Here is a 9,316-nt window from a genome sequence, read left to right on the forward strand (position 1 = left end):
AGCATGAAGCCCTGGCTGTGCTAGGCACTGTATACATATACATCTGAGGAGAAGTCCCTGCCTTGAAAATCTCACCCTTTCAAAAACCAGAACCACAGAAGATGTGAGAAAATAGTTATGTAAACAAACAGGGTAATTATCCTTGGGTGTCACCTCTATTTCTTCCTTCAGTCCAATGCAAAGCACTCCTGTGAAGGGTCCCCATGGAAGCTTTTCTTGCTTTGGATGTTGTTGGCCAGGTGAGGAGGAGGGGACGGGTGGTGATGCTGAGCTGCCCCAGGGGTGCCATTCGGCTGACGTACCTGTTGACCGCAGCCAGGCACTCTGGCTTTTCCCCAGCCCCAGCCCCTTCCCTGCAGTCCSCTGCATCCCACAGTGCCTACAGAGGGTTGTGGAGCCAGGGAGAGGCCTTGGTGCTGCCCGGAGGGGTGTGAGATATGGGCTTCATCCTGGGGAGGGAGTCAGCTCAGCAAGTCTTGTGTTCATGGCATGTCACCACCATGTCTGTTGGGGTCAGGAGTTTTGTATCTTGGAGAACAAACCTCTGGTTTTGGGACATCCAGTGCCAGAGGGTTCAAACTTCTAGCGCATTATTGCCACAAGAAAGGACCGAAATGCTTTTGGCCCATGCATCACTTTGTCACTTAATGTTGATGAGGGGTTTTGTGTACTTACTTATAAAGGGGTGGGTAAAGTGATGGGAAGTCACAGAAGAAAGGAAAAGAAGAGCGGGAAAGGGGAGAAGGACTGATCTCTAAAGTCATGTTTTATGCAAAATCTTGGCAAAGAGGGGAACACACAAGCCAAGAACTTTTTAGGACTATAATACTCTCTGTTGATGTAAAAAGAAAATAAATCTGAGATATACTTATTCTTACTCATATCTCTGTGTGACTATACCATACAGATTAATACATCTTAAAAAGATTAAGATTAAAATCTTAACAGTCTAGCTAAGACAACAAACAGTTATTATTTTTAGTTCAGTTACACAAATATTCACAGTCCAAATGATCTAATTAATATAATTTTTTATAAACTAATATAAAATAAATTTCATTAATAATACAGTTTAAAAATATTATACTAAAAAATCCCCAACCTCAAAAAATCTACTCCTTATTCTCTGGTATTATGCTCCCCTTGACACTGCCTTTCTGAGCCAGTCTGGCACCAGTCTTCCTTAAAAACAAGGGAGTAGAGGGTTTGCAGCAAGTCATCGCAGTCCCACATGTCAGGGCCCCATGGGCACCCCCCAGCCATCGCTGACCCTGCCCTGAAGTCTCCAGTATTATCCTCAGTAGATGATCAGTAGTATCTTCTGTTCCAGTCCTATGTCTGCACTTCTCTGGACTGCATCCCGTGTCCCTACTTTTAAGACTTCTGCTGCCGTGTTACATCATTATACTCAGGTTATAAATATTTCATCCTATGCAGAATATCAGCTTGTTACTATTGTGTATATAAAAATTATGATTATGCCACATGCTTATACAGAGCTAAACAAAACTTAAGCAAATTTGGCAACAGCCAGCTGGTCATTAGAAAATTGCTGTTACAGCAAAACAAGCTAAAGCAAAGTTCCAGGTGGCCCAAAACAAGTCTGACATGTCCTGAGGCCTTACAGAGTTAGTACAAAGTCTGTGGCCCATTACTAGCAATGGCAATCCTGTATTTCCTGGGCGAGGAGGCTACTGGGGAGGAGGGACAGTTCTGGGGGAGAGAAGGGAGAACTGCGATCTGGAAAATAGCCACCAAAGGAAAGCAAAATATCCATTGCCTGGAGGCAACCTGATGCCCAAGGGACACAGGCATGGAGCATGTGCTGGGATCTTCTCTGCCCTGGTGCTGCTTCTCTAGTTACAGCTGAGAAAGTCTGGAATGATATGATGGCACTTACAGCGGAAAGTGCTGTAAAAGGCCCCAGTACGATCCGGGTCTGGCAAGAGACAGTGACCACCAGCTGGGAGCTTTCCTGTATGCTTTTTGCATTCCTCTTCAGTCCTTCCTGATGTATGTGTTACACAGCCAGCGATACTCACTCCTGATTGCTACATGAGTAGGAGACCGTGTGCCAAACCCTGTGAACTTTCTTAAACCTGTGTATTAAAAACTCATCTTTGCACTGATCTCCCTGGAAAAATATCCCTATTCTGTATGCCTTCTGAAATCTTTTATCCTCTCCTTACTAGACAGGAGTACTTTGGAGTGCAAACGGCTTTTCAGACCTCTGGAAGGACATTTCTGAGTACTGCCTGAAACACACTAGTGTGTTTTGCTAATCTTTGCTTATTTCTTTAGTAAAAGGGGAAAATGTTTGCTTCTGAATACATACATCTGCAGCCGACTTCAAACATGCAGCCAAAGAGATTTTAGCAAGCTAGTGGTGAAAAATAGCAATTAGAAGAATTAATTTAAAATTAAAAGCTGTTCATATGGAGGAGAAAGGAGAATGGGCACACGAGAGCAGCAATAAGGCAAGGGGCTGAAAAAGAATGATGCTTCCTACTTAGTAGAAATATATGCAATATTTCCAGTAGCATTGGGGATATTTTAGTGAGTTAGAGTGTGGAGTTACTGTCCTCAGCTCCTTCCATTTACTTAAAGCTGTCTGAGAAGAAGAAACATTTCACAAGAGCTTCATAAGTCTTTGAGACAAGATCCTAAACAGTGATGATGAAATCAGGAGCAGGCCATGGGATAAATGAGGCGATTAACATAGAAAATTATCCCATGCTTTCACAATATAGATTCTAAAATTGCTTTCCAAATGTGGATTGACTGACACATCATTTATATGCTATTTCTCTCAATATTTCATCTATTGCTGTGCAGTGCTTTCTGCAGCATGCATGGAGCTTGGGCAAAATTCAACACAAGTAATTACATCCTGTCTTTCTAAAGCATGTTTTTGATAGGTTGTATTTATTTTCTCACTTTGTCTTATACTACTGTGTAGTGTGCTAGTAAACTTAAAAAGCTTTTACAGTTCACCTCATGAGCTTTGCTGGGGTTAATTGCTTTCTCTAGGCAAATCTTTATTCAGCAGCAGTCAAACTGCTTGCTCAGTGTTAGACTGGCTCGGGGGACCTTCAAGCATGTTTCTGTGCTCCAAGGGTGTCCGTAAGGTTCCCGTAGGTTGGTGGCTTCTCATTGCCCCAGAGTATCTGAACAAACAGTGGTGATCCAAGCCTCAGTAAGAAACCCACCACAGGCTGACTAATTATCACACCCAGGGAAGGATTTAGTCTCCTCTCTAATTATTAGTTTTCCCTGACTTCACTTGTCATAAACTCAGGGAAGGTCCTCATTGCTTTGGTAGTATGTTGCTGTTATTACCAGAGGGTTTGGGGTGCCTTAAGGCAAAATCACAGCTTGAAGTAATGCAGCTGTAGACTTGGCACATCTCTCATGGACTTAAGCAATTATGAATTTGGACATTACACATGTTTATCTGAAAACCATATGGAAATGAAACTACCTCATGGCACCTTCCTGAGGAAAGAAAAAGCTTGAGTCTGGTAGCATCTGTAACTATATACACAGCCTCTCAATCTATGTCATAACCTTCTCAGTCATAACTCTCAGCACTGCACCTGTGAATCAATGTGAAATTATGTTTGACATTGTCTCATTCTTGTACAAGGAACTGTAATGTTCAGAGCACTGCACTGGCATCATGGGCTCCTGGGTCCTGCCATAGCTGTGCTCTCACGTGTGCTGGATGCACCTTCCTAGTGTGACGTAACCTCTTCAGCTTTGCCAAAAGTAAGCAACCGGAAATAACGAGTTATGTTCTTCCACCCAAAACTCATAAGATCAACCTAAAATGTACTTAAAACTATACAAGTATACACACACACGGAGATATTTTGTATGCACTTATTTTTTTTCTCACATCTGAGTTCCCAGGGTTAGATGGTACCACCTTTAAATTCTATGACTTTAGGCTTTAATAGAAACACAATTTATCCAAGTTTCAGGATATAACTGAGGTTTTTTCAGTATTAGCTAAGCCTTGCCTAATTCTTCTGTACAATGAGGCTTGTCTCTCCAGATTCATTGCTGTTGGTAGACAATTTTGTGGTCTGTGGCAAGAGCTATATAACCAAAAATTGTCATCAGCATTATTAACTACTTCCCTCAGCTCATGAAAGAAATTATGCAATCAGAGCTAAACAAGTGTGTTCTGAACCATAGGGATTTTTCCATGCATGCACAAATGCAGAATTTGGGAATTTCTGCACATTCTCTAAATGTATCGGACAATTGAACATGTTGGCTTCTCCATCCTTAAAAAAATGAACTGGGACTTACACTATTTTCAAAGTTAAAAAACAGTACAAGTAGAGGAAGATTTAATTAACAACAACAATACACTTTACAAAGTAATGCTGGCCAATCTAGTGATTTTAGTATTATGGTAATGATATCTGATATGTTTCTTAAAAGCTTAATTGGCTATTGTCCTGTGAATGCACCAACACCTTGTCTTTCATCAGAAGAAAAAAGTTAGCTCTCTCCTTCTGACATTTCTCCTAGAAAATATGAAATCTACAGGCCTCAAGCCCAAATAAAAATGTCAGCATCCTTTTTATCAACACTTTGTGTTTATTAAAAAAGACCTCTTGATTTTATACACTTGACTCAAGAATTCTGAAGGCTTGGGATGAGCAATAGTTAGGATTATTCTCCCTCCTCCACTGGCGAAATGTATCTTCAAAGCCTTAGATAGAAGGAAAAACAAAATCCAGAAACTTCTATACATTCTGGCAAAACAGATCAAATAAATGTTTTCAGTTATATGTTCTTCTTTCTGCCTAGCCTCTTTTTCCTGAATACAAGATATAAGGAAAAAGATAGATCTGAGGTTTAATGCTCTACCTCTCTACCAATAAATATACAACTGTAATAAAAAGCATCTGTCATACTTCCCTATAAAGAGCACAGCACAGATATAAAAAGATTGATTGTCTGCATCTTATTTCATTTTTTCTCCCTAAGATAAGAATATGGAGGCATCAGAATGCATAACATTGTTCAAGTTTGCTTTGTAACCTGCAATTTATTTGCTTAAATTCAATTAGAGTCTCATCCATCAAGCACAGTGTAGCTCTTGAGAGGGCACAGATCAAAATCTAGTAATCGCTTATGAACGTGCTGAGCTTTACTCACATGATGTCAGTCATTCCCGTATGCCTTTTCTTGTGCCTCGGGTTTATTTCTGGACTGAGTCCCTGATTTCTAAATCCAAGTGTCAGCCAACTAGCTCTTGGAGCAGAGATTGAGTAATGCAGAAATTAAGGATTTGGGCCTGCTTCTATTCCTTCTGAAGTTAATGGCAACACTCCCCATGACTTCAGTGGAAGATGGTCCTTTATGTTATTTCATTAGCTGATTATCGTCCACAAAGGACTGTGCTGAAATGACTGCCAATTCATAATGTCACAGAACCCTTGTCTTACTGGCAGGCTTTTTATCATCACACATTTATCTTTAATCCTAGCCATAAATTTACATAGTCTGTTACTGATGCATTAATAACTGAAATGACTGCACGGCAAGTTTATAGGTCATAGGCTATGGTCCGGCTTCTGGCTGAAGAGTTTTGGGCTCAGGTGGGACAACAAGCAGCTGGTTCATTTATCCTAGCCAGCTCACTCAAATAATCTCTCTCATGTATGTAATAATATTCCGGCCCAAGGAATACAAATCTGATAACCCTTGGTGKCTAGAACAAATAGGGAAAGCTTATATTTATTGCTGCGAGTTCCAAATTAAGCATAATACAAAACAGAACCTCCAAGAGGTGTAACGCCAAATTCTCTGACCTAGGGATGCAGGCACCAGAAGGGCAAATGATTGTCCCTTTTCTTTTTTCAGGTTCCACACTTTTCTGCAGTTTGGAGTAATCCCTGATATAACTTAGACAAATGATGGCAGCTCTTTGAGATGCTGTGATCTATCACAGTTGTGTGCAATCTCCGTGGGGTTCAGCATCATGACTCCGCTCGGATGAAGCAACTCCACCCTGTTCTGCTCTGATAAGTTCTCTGCCATATCCTCAAGCTCTTCAGAAGAATCATTTCTTGGATGGAAATGAGACTTCTGGGAATCCTTTGCACCGCTTTGGCTCCTTACCTGGGATGAAGGGTGTGACTCACTCAGGAACAATACAGACATTTTCCCTGTGGTTCAAAACTATGTTTGGAGTTCTGTATCTGTAAGGAAACAGTTACAAACTCACTAGATTCTTCATTTGTTTTCATTTTCAGGTTTAGATCTTTGTTCTACTTTACTTAATTTGCCTGAACCATGACCAAGAAAGGTCATTAAAGAAAAATTAAGTAACTTCTGTAATTTAATATTAATCAACCGAGTATGAGCTCTCCAGTAAAGGAACCTACTGACTAGTTATTAATATTCCAAAGGCCATGGGGAGGGAGGAGTTGTTTTACAATTTCATTTTATATTCTATTTTGTTGGCAAAAAAACACTTTGCAATGTTTGCCAAAAACTAGTCTTTGGAGAGCAGAACTGAGGTGCCTATCTAATACATTTAGATGCTTACAGAAATCCCCAACATGTCGAAACCAAATCTATCTCACTAGTTTTGAGTCTATTATGTTATTCATAGTTTTACTATTCAAATAGTAAATCTGAATTTATAACAGTTACATTGACTTCTTAGATTCTACTGAAAGTGGTATAAAAATAAAAAAAATATTTTTATGAAACAAAGAAAGATGCTTTTAAGCAGCATATTCTAAAAACAGATGCAACCCAAACAAAATCCCAATCAGACTACAGCCAGCTTTGGGACTAGAAGAATCTCTGTGCTTATTCTTCAAATCCTCTGGCCTGCACTGTTTTGTAGATGAGACCATGTTTAACCTTTCAGCAAAAGTTTTCCTATGATTTTACCTAAGCAGCAAATAAACTGCTTCCCTATTTGGATTTCTTTTTTTGTTTTTCTTACTGTCTTTTTTAGAAGCATAAAGAATAAAGGAACCTGGACCAATAACCCCTTTTGTTTCTCTTCCTTGATATGTATTACACAGGATTAGCCTCAAATTTTTATGGTCCTAAATTAGGAACAAATTGGCTTCTTCTTAGTGAAGCTACATATGCCTTAAAAGCAAGAGAATAATTGTGCCCATTTTGTATATTTTTCTCTACAAAACTCTAGGGATACATTAGTGTCTGTTTTTAACAAAAGTGGAAATTCCAGTATCAAGAGGTTAATCTTAAATCTCCAGGATTGTTGCAGCCAATACTGTACAATTTGAATACTTGCCCATCTATTTTCACTACAATCTGAATAATGGCACTCCCTGCGAATTTGCAGATTTGTTATCCACATGCCTTGCATTGCACGTGCACCTGAAAACGAGGTTGCAGCTGGCTTGGGCCAAGGTAACTCGTGCTTGGCAGAGCTCCATGGAGGAAGGGGGAGTTAGCGAAAAGTTTCTCTGCTGGGTTTGCCAGACAGTTGTGTAAGTCATTCATTGTCTATAAGTCATTCTGCAGGTTCCCAGCAGTATAGAAAATATCTTTAGGCTATTCTACAACATGGGCAAAATCCTTGGGATAATTTTTTCTTTTTCCTAAACAGGAGAATGCTCATGAAACAACTTCATCTCCTGTGTTACGATGTTCTGATCTCCTATTAGCAGCATTATTAGCTTCATAAACATATAAAGATAATTTTATAAATATCCATACCTACTGTACACATCCTGAAGAAAAGCTGCTAATACACAGGTTCTATGTATGTACAGAAGTAAGTACAATTCATTCTTTTACAGATCTTTCCCTCTCTCTTTTATTCATCTGACTTCCCTTTTCTCAGCCTCACATCCCATTTTCTTTCCATTTTGCTCTGTTTCCTCTGCTCCTTTTAAATATTTTCTTCCCAGATGAAAAAAAAAAAAAAAAAAAAAAAAAAAATTGCCAGCCCACGTGGTTTTCGGCACGTGTCTTGTGTCCCTTGTTAAAGGGAACTGGAACAGGGGGTGGTCTTGGGCTGCTCTCCAGGGAAGAAGGGGGAGCTGGAAGAGAGGCGTTGTGTGAGATTCAGCAACTTTACCACTGCAAACAGTAACTGCAAAATTCCTTTCTTTCTCCTTTTCTAAAAAGTGTTTGGGAAAATTGGTGTCCTTCCTGGAGAAGCAGTCAGGGGCACAGCTCTGGCAGTGATAGCTCTGACTTCACCTGCCCCTGCAAATGAGTCACTGAGTGTTATAAAAAGCCAGGACCTGTCAAGTTTCATTTCTTGGAACTGAGTGGAAATTTCAGAAAGCAGCTGCTGTTTCATTAGTTTACACTTTTTCCTGTGTGGGTTCCTTGAAGAGGGCCTGGAATCACAGAAACTTTATAGCATAAAGGACCTGTTGCTGCATTTGGATAACTGTGGCTCAACCCTGCAAATGGTTATTTGTTTGGTTTAGATCTGCAAAGATTTATGCGCTTCTTAATTTTGAGCTTCGTGAGGATCTCGGGGAAACCGGGAAGGCGACTCAAGGAACGTGATTAAGCAGGTGTGTGAGTCTTTCAGAACTGCCAGTTGCCAGTATCAAAAATCTGGAACCGAGCCTCGGAAATCAGATTAGCTATCTCATGCATTACCTGAAGGGGGATTCTCTTCATCCGTCTGATGTTGTAAGATTAATGTTTTCTAGCTTTTCTCCTGAGTCACAAGGGACAGGAATGTCTTTGAAAATTAAGTAAGCAACAACTTGAGATTTGCAGGGAACAGCCTGATTCCAGGAGTGGAAGTGGCTTACTAACACCCGCATCGTAAGGCTCGCGATAAAAATCACGACCGTGGGAAGAGCGCAGAGCGAGGGCTTGGGCTCCCTGCCAGCATGCCGCGGGTGCCCCTGCACGGCGCTGGTCCCGCGTGCGGGGTGACAGGCATGTGTAACGCGCGCGGCTCCGCAGCAAGGTGGGTCCGGACGGGCCCAGCAGCCACAGCGGAGAGGTTTCATCGGGGATTTCAAGCGGGGAAGGGAGATTCCTGCTCTCGTAGCGGGCTCGTTCTCAAGGCGGTTTAGATGCATCTGCTCCTTCGAGGAAGGATTTTGCTTTGGAGTCGTGGCAGGCTTTGTGTGAGGTGTGTGTGGGGGGCGGGGAGGGGGTGTTAAACGCTGAAGATCACTTAAAAAAAAAAAGAAGTCACCTATTTCAACCCAGCTCCGGGAGCTGCGCTCAGCCCCTCGGTACTGAGCGATGCCCTGCAAACCCCCGCAGACAGAAGGAGGCGAGGCGGCACCGCCGGGCGCAGCGCGGGCGGGGACCGCGGGCGCGCAGGGCT

Source organism: Apteryx rowi, unplaced genomic scaffold (assembly GCF_003343035.1).
Source record: "Apteryx rowi isolate R43461 unplaced genomic scaffold, aptRow1 scaffold_31, whole genome shotgun sequence".
NCBI classification, from domain to species: Eukaryota; Metazoa; Chordata; class Aves; order Apterygiformes; family Apterygidae; genus Apteryx; species Apteryx rowi.